The sequence below is a fragment of the Silurus meridionalis genome, chromosome 13, assembly GCF_014805685.1.
Source record: "Silurus meridionalis isolate SWU-2019-XX chromosome 13, ASM1480568v1, whole genome shotgun sequence".
In the NCBI taxonomy this organism is placed as follows: Eukaryota; Metazoa; Chordata; class Actinopteri; order Siluriformes; family Siluridae; genus Silurus; species Silurus meridionalis.
This window is the reverse complement of record NC_060896.1, coordinates 19,224,792-19,235,276: the sequence shown is the minus strand read 5'-3', so window position 1 is coordinate 19,235,276 and position 10,485 is coordinate 19,224,792. Positions and strand designations below refer to the sequence as shown.

At 35.4% G+C, this 10,485-nt stretch overlaps 1 protein-coding gene and 1 long non-coding RNA gene across 2 annotated transcripts in view; both read right to left on the bottom strand.

Moving 5' to 3' along the window:
• The window catches only part of pld3 (phospholipase D family, member 3), a 28,538-nt gene extending 22,019 nt beyond the window's left edge, over positions 1 to 6,519 (bottom strand). Inside the window, exon 1 of the mRNA XM_046865075.1 lies at positions 6,376 to 6,519. The gene's annotated coding sequence lies outside the window, so the exon portion shown is untranslated. The remainder of the gene's footprint in view (positions 1 to 6,375) is intronic.
• Positions 6,520 to 6,977: 458 nt separating this feature from the next.
• Positions 6,978 to 10,045, bottom strand: LOC124396232. The gene is made up of 3 exons (XR_006927741.1): positions 9,876 to 10,045; positions 9,303 to 9,495; positions 6,978 to 7,156 (listed from the first exon to the last, which is right to left on the bottom strand). It is a non-coding gene; the product is annotated as an uncharacterized LOC124396232 (long non-coding RNA).
• Between the last annotated feature and the right edge of the window lie 440 nt (positions 10,046 to 10,485).

The following is a 10,485-nucleotide window of genomic DNA, read 5'->3' as shown; positions in this document are numbered from 1 at the left end:
AAAGAAAGAAAGAAAGAAAGAAAGAAAGAAAGAAAGAAAGAAAGAAAGAAAGAAAGAAAAGAAAGAAAGAAAGAAAGACAGAAAGAAAGAAAGAAAGAAAGAAAGAAAGAAAGAAAGAAAGAAAGAAAGAAAGAAAGAAAGAAAGAAACTGATTAGAAAAAAGTTCTATAGTATTCTACTTTTCTTTGTAAAATTGAGGGGAATCTTAAATCTTAAATGTAATTCCGGTGTTTTTGATAGAATTTAAATGTCAGCTCTGACTGAGCATCTTGATCAGTCTTTCTTTTGATGTCATTTTGATGCTCATTTGAATTTGTGCTTTGGGTTACCTTCATGCTTGAAGGTGAAATTTCACTTTCTCGTACTTTCAGCTGTCTATATGGGGCCTGCAGGTTTTGCACTATTTGGACCTGTCCATGATTCCCTCCTTCCAGCTGGCCTAGACACACATTTTGACACACTGATTTGAATAATTTGGGAAGGCTTATTTAGTTTTTTTGTTTTTGAGTGAAAGGCTTTTTAAGTCATATTACCCAATATGTGTATCTGTGAAAAAAGGGTGTGAACAGTAATTGACAGATATTTCTGAATCTCCTTTAATGTTGCTATAATGTAGTCTCCCAGACAAGTTGTCTCATTTTAACCGATATCATCACTTTTGGATGGACTCCACATTTCATTGTAATACCACTATGCTGCCCTATTTTTTCCACTTGATGATTGCCGCAGTGTCATATGGTACATCTAATTTATAGGACCCCTCTAAAAGCATCCATTAGCTCTAGCAGTCACAACGAAGTGGTGGCTAAGTGGTTAAGAATTTTGTTGCGTTAAAACACGCTTTAACAACCCCTTTCAAAACCCCAAACAAAAAACTTCCTCTCAACTTGAAATTTTTAACTTGTCAACTTGAGGTAGTCTTCTCAACCATGAGTTCCTCCCCTGTTTACAGAGTGACATCAAACCATTCTGCTATGCACAACATCAGAGTAAAAAAAAAGTACAACTGCATTTAGATCATAGAAAAATATTTGCATAAATTTAAATAAAAAACACTGATTACACAGTTAATACAGTTTGAAACAGAACAAATGCATCACTCCTTATATTTAGCTGTCTATTTCATGAAGGCTGATTATTTTTCCAACGTAAAAATGACCACTAACAAGAAAAGATCATTGGGTGAGTTTATATAAGACCCTTAATTCTCAACCATTCTCATTCAGATATTCCAAAATATTACATTTAGGAGAATGAGCATTTTCACACCTTTGTTCAGAAGGAAATGCTATAATAGCCATCTAAATCTGGTCTGACTGAGCTAATAAATGCATTGAAAACATTAGTTTTCTCTGCAGACTTTGTTAGTGATCTCAAATCCACAAAAATGTATACAATTACCAGCCAGATTTGAGAGGGCTTTAAACTTTATTTACATTTCCATTACATTTTGTCTCCACAGGTAACACAGGCAATTTGCACAGGTAATCAGTGACAATATGAGTGTGACATAAACGGCTAAATACCTGCAGTACCTACAGTTTCTGAAGTCTAGATAAGAACAGTTTGTCTGAGCCAAGTACATGAGTTGTGGTTTTACCATGTACTAATTTGCATAAAATGGAATTAACCTTAATGTTGCTTTGTTTGCTTAGTGTTAACACAGTGGTGTTTACATATTGTGAAATTGTGACTTGCCAGTCACTTTACCAAACTATAAAACATGCAGCTTTTACACAATTCACAACACATTATTGGAGTTTTTATAGGGATTTTGTTTAGTGATAAATGCTTAATAAAAAAATTAAATAACAACATATTGCATAAAAGTGGGAATTGTACAGAGAAACATCAGGGAGAAAAATAAATTAAACAACAGTGACCAACTAAATACTAATCACTAGCAACCTTTTAACGACTGAGGTAACAAATTGAAAAAACGAGTAAAGTAGTAACTAAATGTTTTGCATTGTTGAGGCCCCTTAGCATGGTTACCTTTTCCTATGGCTATAGGGCTTGTAATAAAAAGAAGAAGAAAGAAATAAGAGAAAGGCTGGGCTTGAATTAGTTAAATGCTCAATTTTTTTCCCTTTTTTAAACTTCCAGAATTAGACGTGATTGAGCAGCACCCAGAGTCATAAAGTGTGAAAACAAGCCAAATAAAACAAGGATGTGAGACACAGCCAAGCATTTACAGTGACTTTATCGACAATCTAAAGAGAGACAGAAGTATGCTGGTGGTTATTGGTGATTATCATAAATAGACAGATAGACAAACAAATAGATGGAGAGAGAGACAAACATAGATATGGAGACAGATAAATAGAACGAAATAGACAGACAAATGTACAGATGAAAAGATATACAGACAACAACATGGATGAGAAAAAGACAGACACTAATTAATATTTCCTTCATATATTGAATGGCATTCATGTGTACTTTGTGACTGCTAAGCATTAATCTCAATATATAGATGCTACTCTTTAGCAAGACAGTTATGGTATTTCATGTGCAATGTGTACATGCTCCATTATGGTTTCAAATATAGCTATGAACTTTTTAAGACTCTACATTTGGAAAAATTTGTTTAAAGTGTTCAAAATATATTTAATACAAAAGATTTGCTTTAAACATGAATTAAAAGGTTAATGGAATCCACAGCAAGGTGAAATGAATACTGTATGTGTGTAAGTTTTATTTGGTTACAGAACTGTATGACATACAGATTGTTAACTGTTTGGTCACTTTTTAAGTTCATTGGCTTCTTTGCAACATGTTTATATATTTATGAGAAAATTAGGAAATTAGGAAAATTTGCTGAAAAATTTGAAATACAAAAAGCAAAGTTCAAACAATTGCAGTGTGTATGTGTGTACATGTATCCTCTCTTCATCTCTATACTGCTTCATTTTAGAATAGCCAAATAATGTCATGTGATCATTTTAAGGTACTAAACACTTATACAAAATGTAATAAAGAAATGCTCAAATAATTTTATTCTAGCTGTGTATCAGCACATGCTTATAAATGAAGTCACATTTCAAAAATTATTTGCAATTGAGAGAATTGGTTAAATGTGTGTGTGTGTGTGTGTGTGTGTGTGTGTGTGTGTGTGTGTGTGTGTGTGTGTGTATTTGTGTGTGGGGTTGGGAGGTGGAATGGGGGGGGGAGGCCTGTCGGGGTGGGTAGGTGGGCGGTTGAGTTGAGTGGGTTTTACAAACAGTGTGTTCACCAAGGTGAAGAGATAAAAGGGGCAGATGGGGCAGTTTATTCATTACCCATCGAACCCAGATGATCTACGGGAAGAGGAGCATGCAATATCGATCTGAACTTTTGCACAATTTAAATTTAATTGAATTGTGGAAGTTTATAATACTGACTGCACATTTCACACTAATTAGCTTAGCTATCTCACTGCCCTAGGCAGTCTATTCAAAGTATATATACAGCAATTCTGTAATAGTTATTTATTTATTAGTTACTTCCCCATTCTGATCAACAACAAAAAAAAAAACAAGGTTTAAGTGCCTTTCCATGTTCAAAGCTTCTCCTGATTTGGGGCCTAAAAAAAGTAATGAATAAAGAACACATTTTTTTACATAAACAAGTTAAATTCCCATTGTTTCTCACTAAACATCATTAACATTGTCTCTGTAATAGAAATGGATGTCCAAGTTTGCTGCATTGCGCTTTCCAATGACTAGTAAGCCTTTGGGACACAGCCAGTTCAAAATGACTCTGACATCATTTTAACAAGAGAAATATGAATTGAATAGTGATTGCATATGTGAGTTAGAGAAACTGAAACAATCACATGATGTTTTAGTGAAAAAAAAAACATTTTACAAATATTTTAAGGCTAATTATATTTTAGTATTATATAAAAAAAGGTCATTTTGACAGCAAAAGAACAGGCGGAGTAATTGTGACTCCCTTCTCGCTCTCTGTGCTTATCAGCTCATGTCCTTGGCCCTGTAACACCTGTAGCAAAGTTATTAATTAACTAGCACTTCCTGCTGTTTCCAGACCTTACACACACACACACGGCTGCATGAAGGTGAGGCTAAACTCATATGAGAGTTATTAAAATAAAAAAGGAAGGGAAGGGTCGTATGTCACTAACTGCTGTTCTGTTAAATACACTGATGAGAAAACAACACAAGTATCAATAAATCTGTTTGTTACATTATCACTATTGCATCATTTGTTCCACTCTTCTTATTGTGTCCACTTGGGGTTCCCGAAGGTTTTCCCACCAGAAAAAAATAGGCAGTTGGTTTGACAACTCAAAATTTCAAGTGTTTTTGAGACATCCTGAAATAAACTTGTATCTAATTCAAGGTGGAGTCCTGCACTGTTTCCAGTGTTTAGTATCTAGATAGACCATTAGCATAAAAAAAAGTCTTAAGGACAACAAATGAATGAATGATGTAATGGTTCAATCATTTCAACTTCTTTATTGAATCTACCAAGCTAAGTATTTAACATAAATTGTTAGATTAAACATTAAATCATATATGTTAAGCTCCCCTTTCCTTTTCACAATGGCAGTTTTAAAAGCAGCTTTAAGTCAGTGACAGGTTACATTGCCACAAACAACTCTTTGGACTCATGCTTGCTTCCAGCTCCCTGTATTTCAACACATTCAAAGTCAATCACTCTTTTTACCATTGAACATTTTATCTGAGTGTTCTGCCTTGTTCCTTTTTGGTTCTCTTTAGTTCTCTAAGTGATTAATATAAAGATTTGTTATAATTAAGTTGTAAATATGCATCTGCAGTATTCACCATGCAACGCACACAACAACATGTGTCTTGAGAAAAAGACAAAATAAAGTGAAGTGAATTTAACTATAAATCAAATGTTAAAATCGTCACTCGAATGGTGTGTTTACATTTTTGGTATTTGGCAGTTGCCTTTATTCAAAGCAACTTACAGCTTTCTTATTATACAAAATTAATGTTTAAGGGCCCAGCAGTGATGGTGCTGGGATTTGAACTCACAACCTTCTGTTTAGATGTTTAATGTCTTAAATATTGACCCACCAGATTTAACAACAATATGGCAAATAAAGAGCAACAGATTAGAGTGCTATACTCAATTTCTTATATTCTTCTGTAACTCTTTGGAAATGTGCAACAGAGAATGAGCATGAATTAGTAGAGCAATTTTAATAATCTACTCACATAGTGTCAGAGATAGAAGATGCTTACTTTGCTATTGGTACTTACCAAGGAAAATTATGTGCCCTATTCTAAAGTGCAAAATAGTGCGCCAAAACAGTACACAATTTACACGGTACTATCTACCTAATATGTCCCCTTTATGGTATAGCCATACACCAGATAGAAGAAACCAAATGTGCATTGTGTTCAGACCTCACAAACAAATTTAACATTCAGTTAAACAGGTAAATAAGAACCTATATATCAGAATCATATATCTCCAGCAATTTAATTCTTGAGCTGGTTGGTTTTTAAACTGCACTATAGACCATGAAACCACTCTAATCTAGTACTGCAGTGTGGACTCTGCATTTATGTTGAAAATTGTGTCAGGCATACACTGTATGGATTTTTAATCTATACATTTTTAAACTTGGATAAAATTGCTAGTGGATTAGATTTTAAATAGGGTAAACAATGCTAGATGAATGTATTCTACTTTGCTTGGGGTGGATTCAAGGACTACTAAAGGAGCTTTTATTCATATATGTCTTGTCCTTTGTTGTATATCACTATGAAAGGCACCACTGTGTTATAGTTTTCACCTTTACTTCCCAAGCATCATAGAATCTTTCATAAGATCCTGATTGGAGTTTCAGTCTTAGTTGTAGGCTACAGAGCTCTGCACTTTTGCATTACTGGTAACAGCTATGCCCACTGCCAGCTCCTCTACTCTATGATCTCATGCAGTAAAAAAAAATAACCACTCAGTCCTCCAAAGTACTGATTAGCTGACTGAGTTTCTGTTCACTGGAACTTTACTTTTCCTACACAAATGACTGATTTATTCCTGACATGAAAATGTATGTTAAGAATAATAATTGTGACAATATTTATTGTCAACATTACATTACATACAATACAATATGTATCAATGCAATAACTGTTGCATGTGCAAAAACTGTATCATTGTAGAATTTTTCTGCCATCTGTTCACTGCTGCTACATATTTCATACAGTATATTTCAATAAGATTTTAAATTCAATGATTGTACAGCATCCATATTTATTATATACCTTAATACGTATTTTCTTATATTATATTTTATTTTACTGTTTTTTACATTAATTGTACTGTAAACAACTGCAACCTACCATTTCCCTCTGGTATCAATAAAGTATGTTGATACTGATTGATGGTTCTTACCGTAAAGCTCCTCATTGTGGTAGCAAATTTCTTGTTTTAAGCAAAGCCCAAAGCATGTCACAGTAGTACTGTTGCCACCTCACTGCTTCAGTTGAGCCTAAGCTTACCAATTGGTAAGCTTACCAATTGGCACTGGTACGTCTCTAGATGGTTCGGGATGTTTGCGGGGTCGGCATCTACTTCCTTACAGATCCACAATCTTCATAAGGTGGGATGTGACTGGAGCTGGAGCAACCTCAGGATTCCTCGGGATGGGGAGAGAAAGAGAAGAAGTGGAGAGGAATTAGCGTGGCTGCTGTTCATGATATTAACAGCACAAGTTGATAATGTGCATTTGTTCAGATGTACTGGAGCACAAGGTTATGATGTGATGTGTGTTATGTGTAGACTTTGCTAAAAAGACAAGTTTTTAATCTGCATTTAAACTGGGAGAGTGTGTCTAAACCATCAAAACCAAAGTTTAGGAGCTAAATGTGAAAATGCTCTACCACCTTTAGTGGACTTTGCTATTGTAGGAACTACTAGAAGTCCGGAGTTTTTAGATCTCAGGGAGTGTGACGGATTGTAGCATGTTAGAAGACTGGATAGATACATGGGAGCTAAACCATTTAGTGTTTTGTAGGTAAGTAGCGGTAGTTTGTGGTCAATTTGAAACTTAACAGTTAATCAGTGTAGGGATAAGAAGATTGGTGTTACAATTAGTGTTACAAACCTTAACAAAATTTGTAGAAGTGATTGGAGCCGAGGGTAATGTGTGGTGCCAGTCAAAGCCAAACAAGGGCTAATCCATATTAAAATAAAAAGAAATTAAACAGGTGAGTGTCAAATCCAAGTATAATGAAACAACAAACTTGGAAACAATTCTTGGATTTACAAACAATAAATGCATGATAGCACTGCAATCACACAATGAAACAGCAGGACATATACAGACAGTCTAATAAAGTCCTAACATGGCACAGGGGAAACACAACCGATTAACAAACCAATGACAGAATGGGTTGACGATAGGACTAGAAAACACTATAACACAAAAAAGATAACACATTCATCAAGCACTCATCATTCAGAGATAGCTACATAAACTGAACAGTTAAACCTACATTTTAAAATTTTGGTCACCCCTCTGAAATTTGGTCACCTCTTCAAATTTCAGACTTTATGCTTTTGTGCCATAGTGTTTTTGGAGATATAATCTGTAGTACTGTAATTACTGCAGCTAACTATTTTTTCATATAGGCCTTTACATGATGTAAACTGGTTAAGGTGAATAATACTATAAATATGACTTGTGTGTGGGGGAGTTTTCGGTGGGGTGAGGGGTTACTACGTCACTTTGTGTGATAAACAGCTCATTATGTACGTCACATATTTTATGGCTAGTAAATACAATGGCATATAATGACAAAGTCTAAGTGCAATTAGGAGGAAAATGCAGTTTTTTGTCGTTTTTTTTGTATTCGCCTTTCGAAATTTCGTATGCGTATGCACCTTTAAATTTTATCTGGGTGGAGCTTGGCATAGTCAGATCTCTACCTGAAAACTTAGGTCTGACCAATCATTAATGTGGATGGTATGTTAGTGTGTCTTATCAGTTAAGGCACTGTGTGTTATCAGTAAAAAGACTGAATGTGTGTTATCAGGGCGAAGTAGACCACACAAACACAGCAAGAAAGAAAATCACTTGCATTCTTATTCAGATTGTGTTGACCTCAGTATTCTGACAAACTTCCTTGAGGTAGCAAAAGGAATAATGGAATTTTGTTTTGTCTCTAACACCAGGGCAGCATTATAGATCTACACACAAAAATGTAGAACCACATTTTAGACTATTCTCCAAATACTATCATTTTTAAACCTTTTAAAAAACTACAAAAATGAATCAAACACAGATTTAACATGATTTATAAAAAAAAAAAATTACATTTACACTTATCTTACACACATCCTATTAAAGCATAACATAGTACATAGTACAAATATGACATGGTACTTCAAACACACTCATAATGCAAGATATTAAAAAGTCAATGGTTTATATAACTGATTCCACTGCTGCTCTGTTAGATACCTACCCATTTGACTAAGGTACAATAATATTATTTTAGTTGTAGAGTATGCACAAAACATTTTAATTTTAGATCAATCAAGGGGGATTTCCTTGTTATATAAAAGACATTTTTAAAAATAAGAGCAACATAAATGAACGGCAAAATATCAAACTGTGAGTGTATAATGGAAACATCGGTCCAGGGGTGACTTCCCAGCTATATTTAACATATAACATTTAAACTTACAGTAAAGGTGTTGGTTAAATCAAATTAAGAGTCATGATGGTCATTAGTCTAGATGTAAAATCTAAAATAAATAAATTATATTATTAAGCCGTTTTATTTATTTATTTATATAATTGAGATTTGTTATGGCACGGCGTCTCAAATATACTCAAAACATGTAGCAGAGTGGTTCGTAAGCAGTGCTGACTTTATCACTAGCGCATTTCATTTTCATTTCCTTTTGAATAAAAACTGAGCATGTCTGGTCTGATTGAACAGAACCATCTGCCAGCAACCAGAGTAAATATGACCACAATACACTCCACCTGTGCATCGCTCCACCACTAAATCCCTTCCATTTTTGATTGGTTGGGTAGTGTGTTTGTGTGTGTGTGTGTGTGTGTGTGTGTGTGTGTGTGTGTGTGTGTGTGTGTGTGTAAATTGACATCCAATAGTCTATTATATGTCTACTGCTAAAATACTCAAATCCTGACCAATGGATGCTAATGCCATGAACTGGTGAGAACTTTTATTCAATATCCAACTGTCTGCAATAACTATTGTTACTCTGACCAGGTTGGACTGGTTGAATTTGATTGCCAGTTCATCCAAGGGCATCATAAACATGTAAATTCACACTGTTATTCACACCTGGGGCCAATTTAGGCATAAGCAATCCTCTGCTTGGCAAGTTCTGTGGAGGTGGAAGAAAACTGGACAATCTGGATGAATCACTCTACAAAACTCTTCTCTTGCAGTATCCTGGGATCAGAATTGGATGGGGGACCTTGCTGCTGTAAGCTACCAGCTATGCCTCTGTGCCCCCCTATAGAAAAATATCTGCCTGTAAGAAAGCATTGATATCAATGTACTAGTTTTCTTTTCCAAGAACCTTGTCAAAACATACAGTTACTCAGGATTCTTGTTGCCTTTTTTTTTTTAGTATTTTGAGTGTTATCCTAATTAGAAAGGCTTCACAGCATCACATTAATATGTAAGACATTTGGGCTTTAGTTCCCTTCCCTCCTATGCAGCGTACACAGTGCTAACATGAGAATAGTGAGTTTTTCACAGGGAAAAACTGAACTAGTAGTCACTTGCCCTAGTTTTAGCTAGCCTGCTATGTAACCATGGTAATGCCCTCTTTCACACTACAAAACAAATACAACTGTAATCAGAACAGTAAAGAAAATGTACACTACTTGGCAGAGAGATTACTCATACCTGGAAACAAATGCCAGCTACACGAGAAGGATCTCCAGGTTTGTGCACTGTCAAATCCGAAGTAATGACTTATTTTAAACTTTTCAGATTGGTTTATTTGTTTATTTGACAGCAGGTTGCTTATTTTATGATTGGCAGAGAGACAGACAGTTTTTTCTACTCTCTGTCGCTGTCTCTTTCTCTCTCTCATTGTGCAGCAGCCTTCATTTTTTTCCGTCGTTAATGAGTAACTGTGGGCTGTGGGGCAGCCATGATGAAACGTTGACATTTCTCTCTGATTATTCTTTCTTCCTTTGTTCCTGAAGCTAGAGTGTTTGCTTATAGCCTGGGCGGAGCACAAGAGAGATCGAGCCAGAAAGAGGCAAAGAGACAGAGGCTGGGGAAGTGGGAGGTGGGGGGTGGGATTGGTGCTGTCGGGTGTTTGTTGACAGTGTTTACACAGTGTGGTGGGGTCCTAAAGTCTCAGATGACAAAATGGCACTCAACAGCATTTAAGACGCATTGAAACGTACTATTGTGAAGAGCATGTCCGTCCTACCTGCTTTTGAAACCACCCACATGGTTTCCTACAGTGCTTACATGAAGGTCACTCTATAAGCGTAAAATAGCT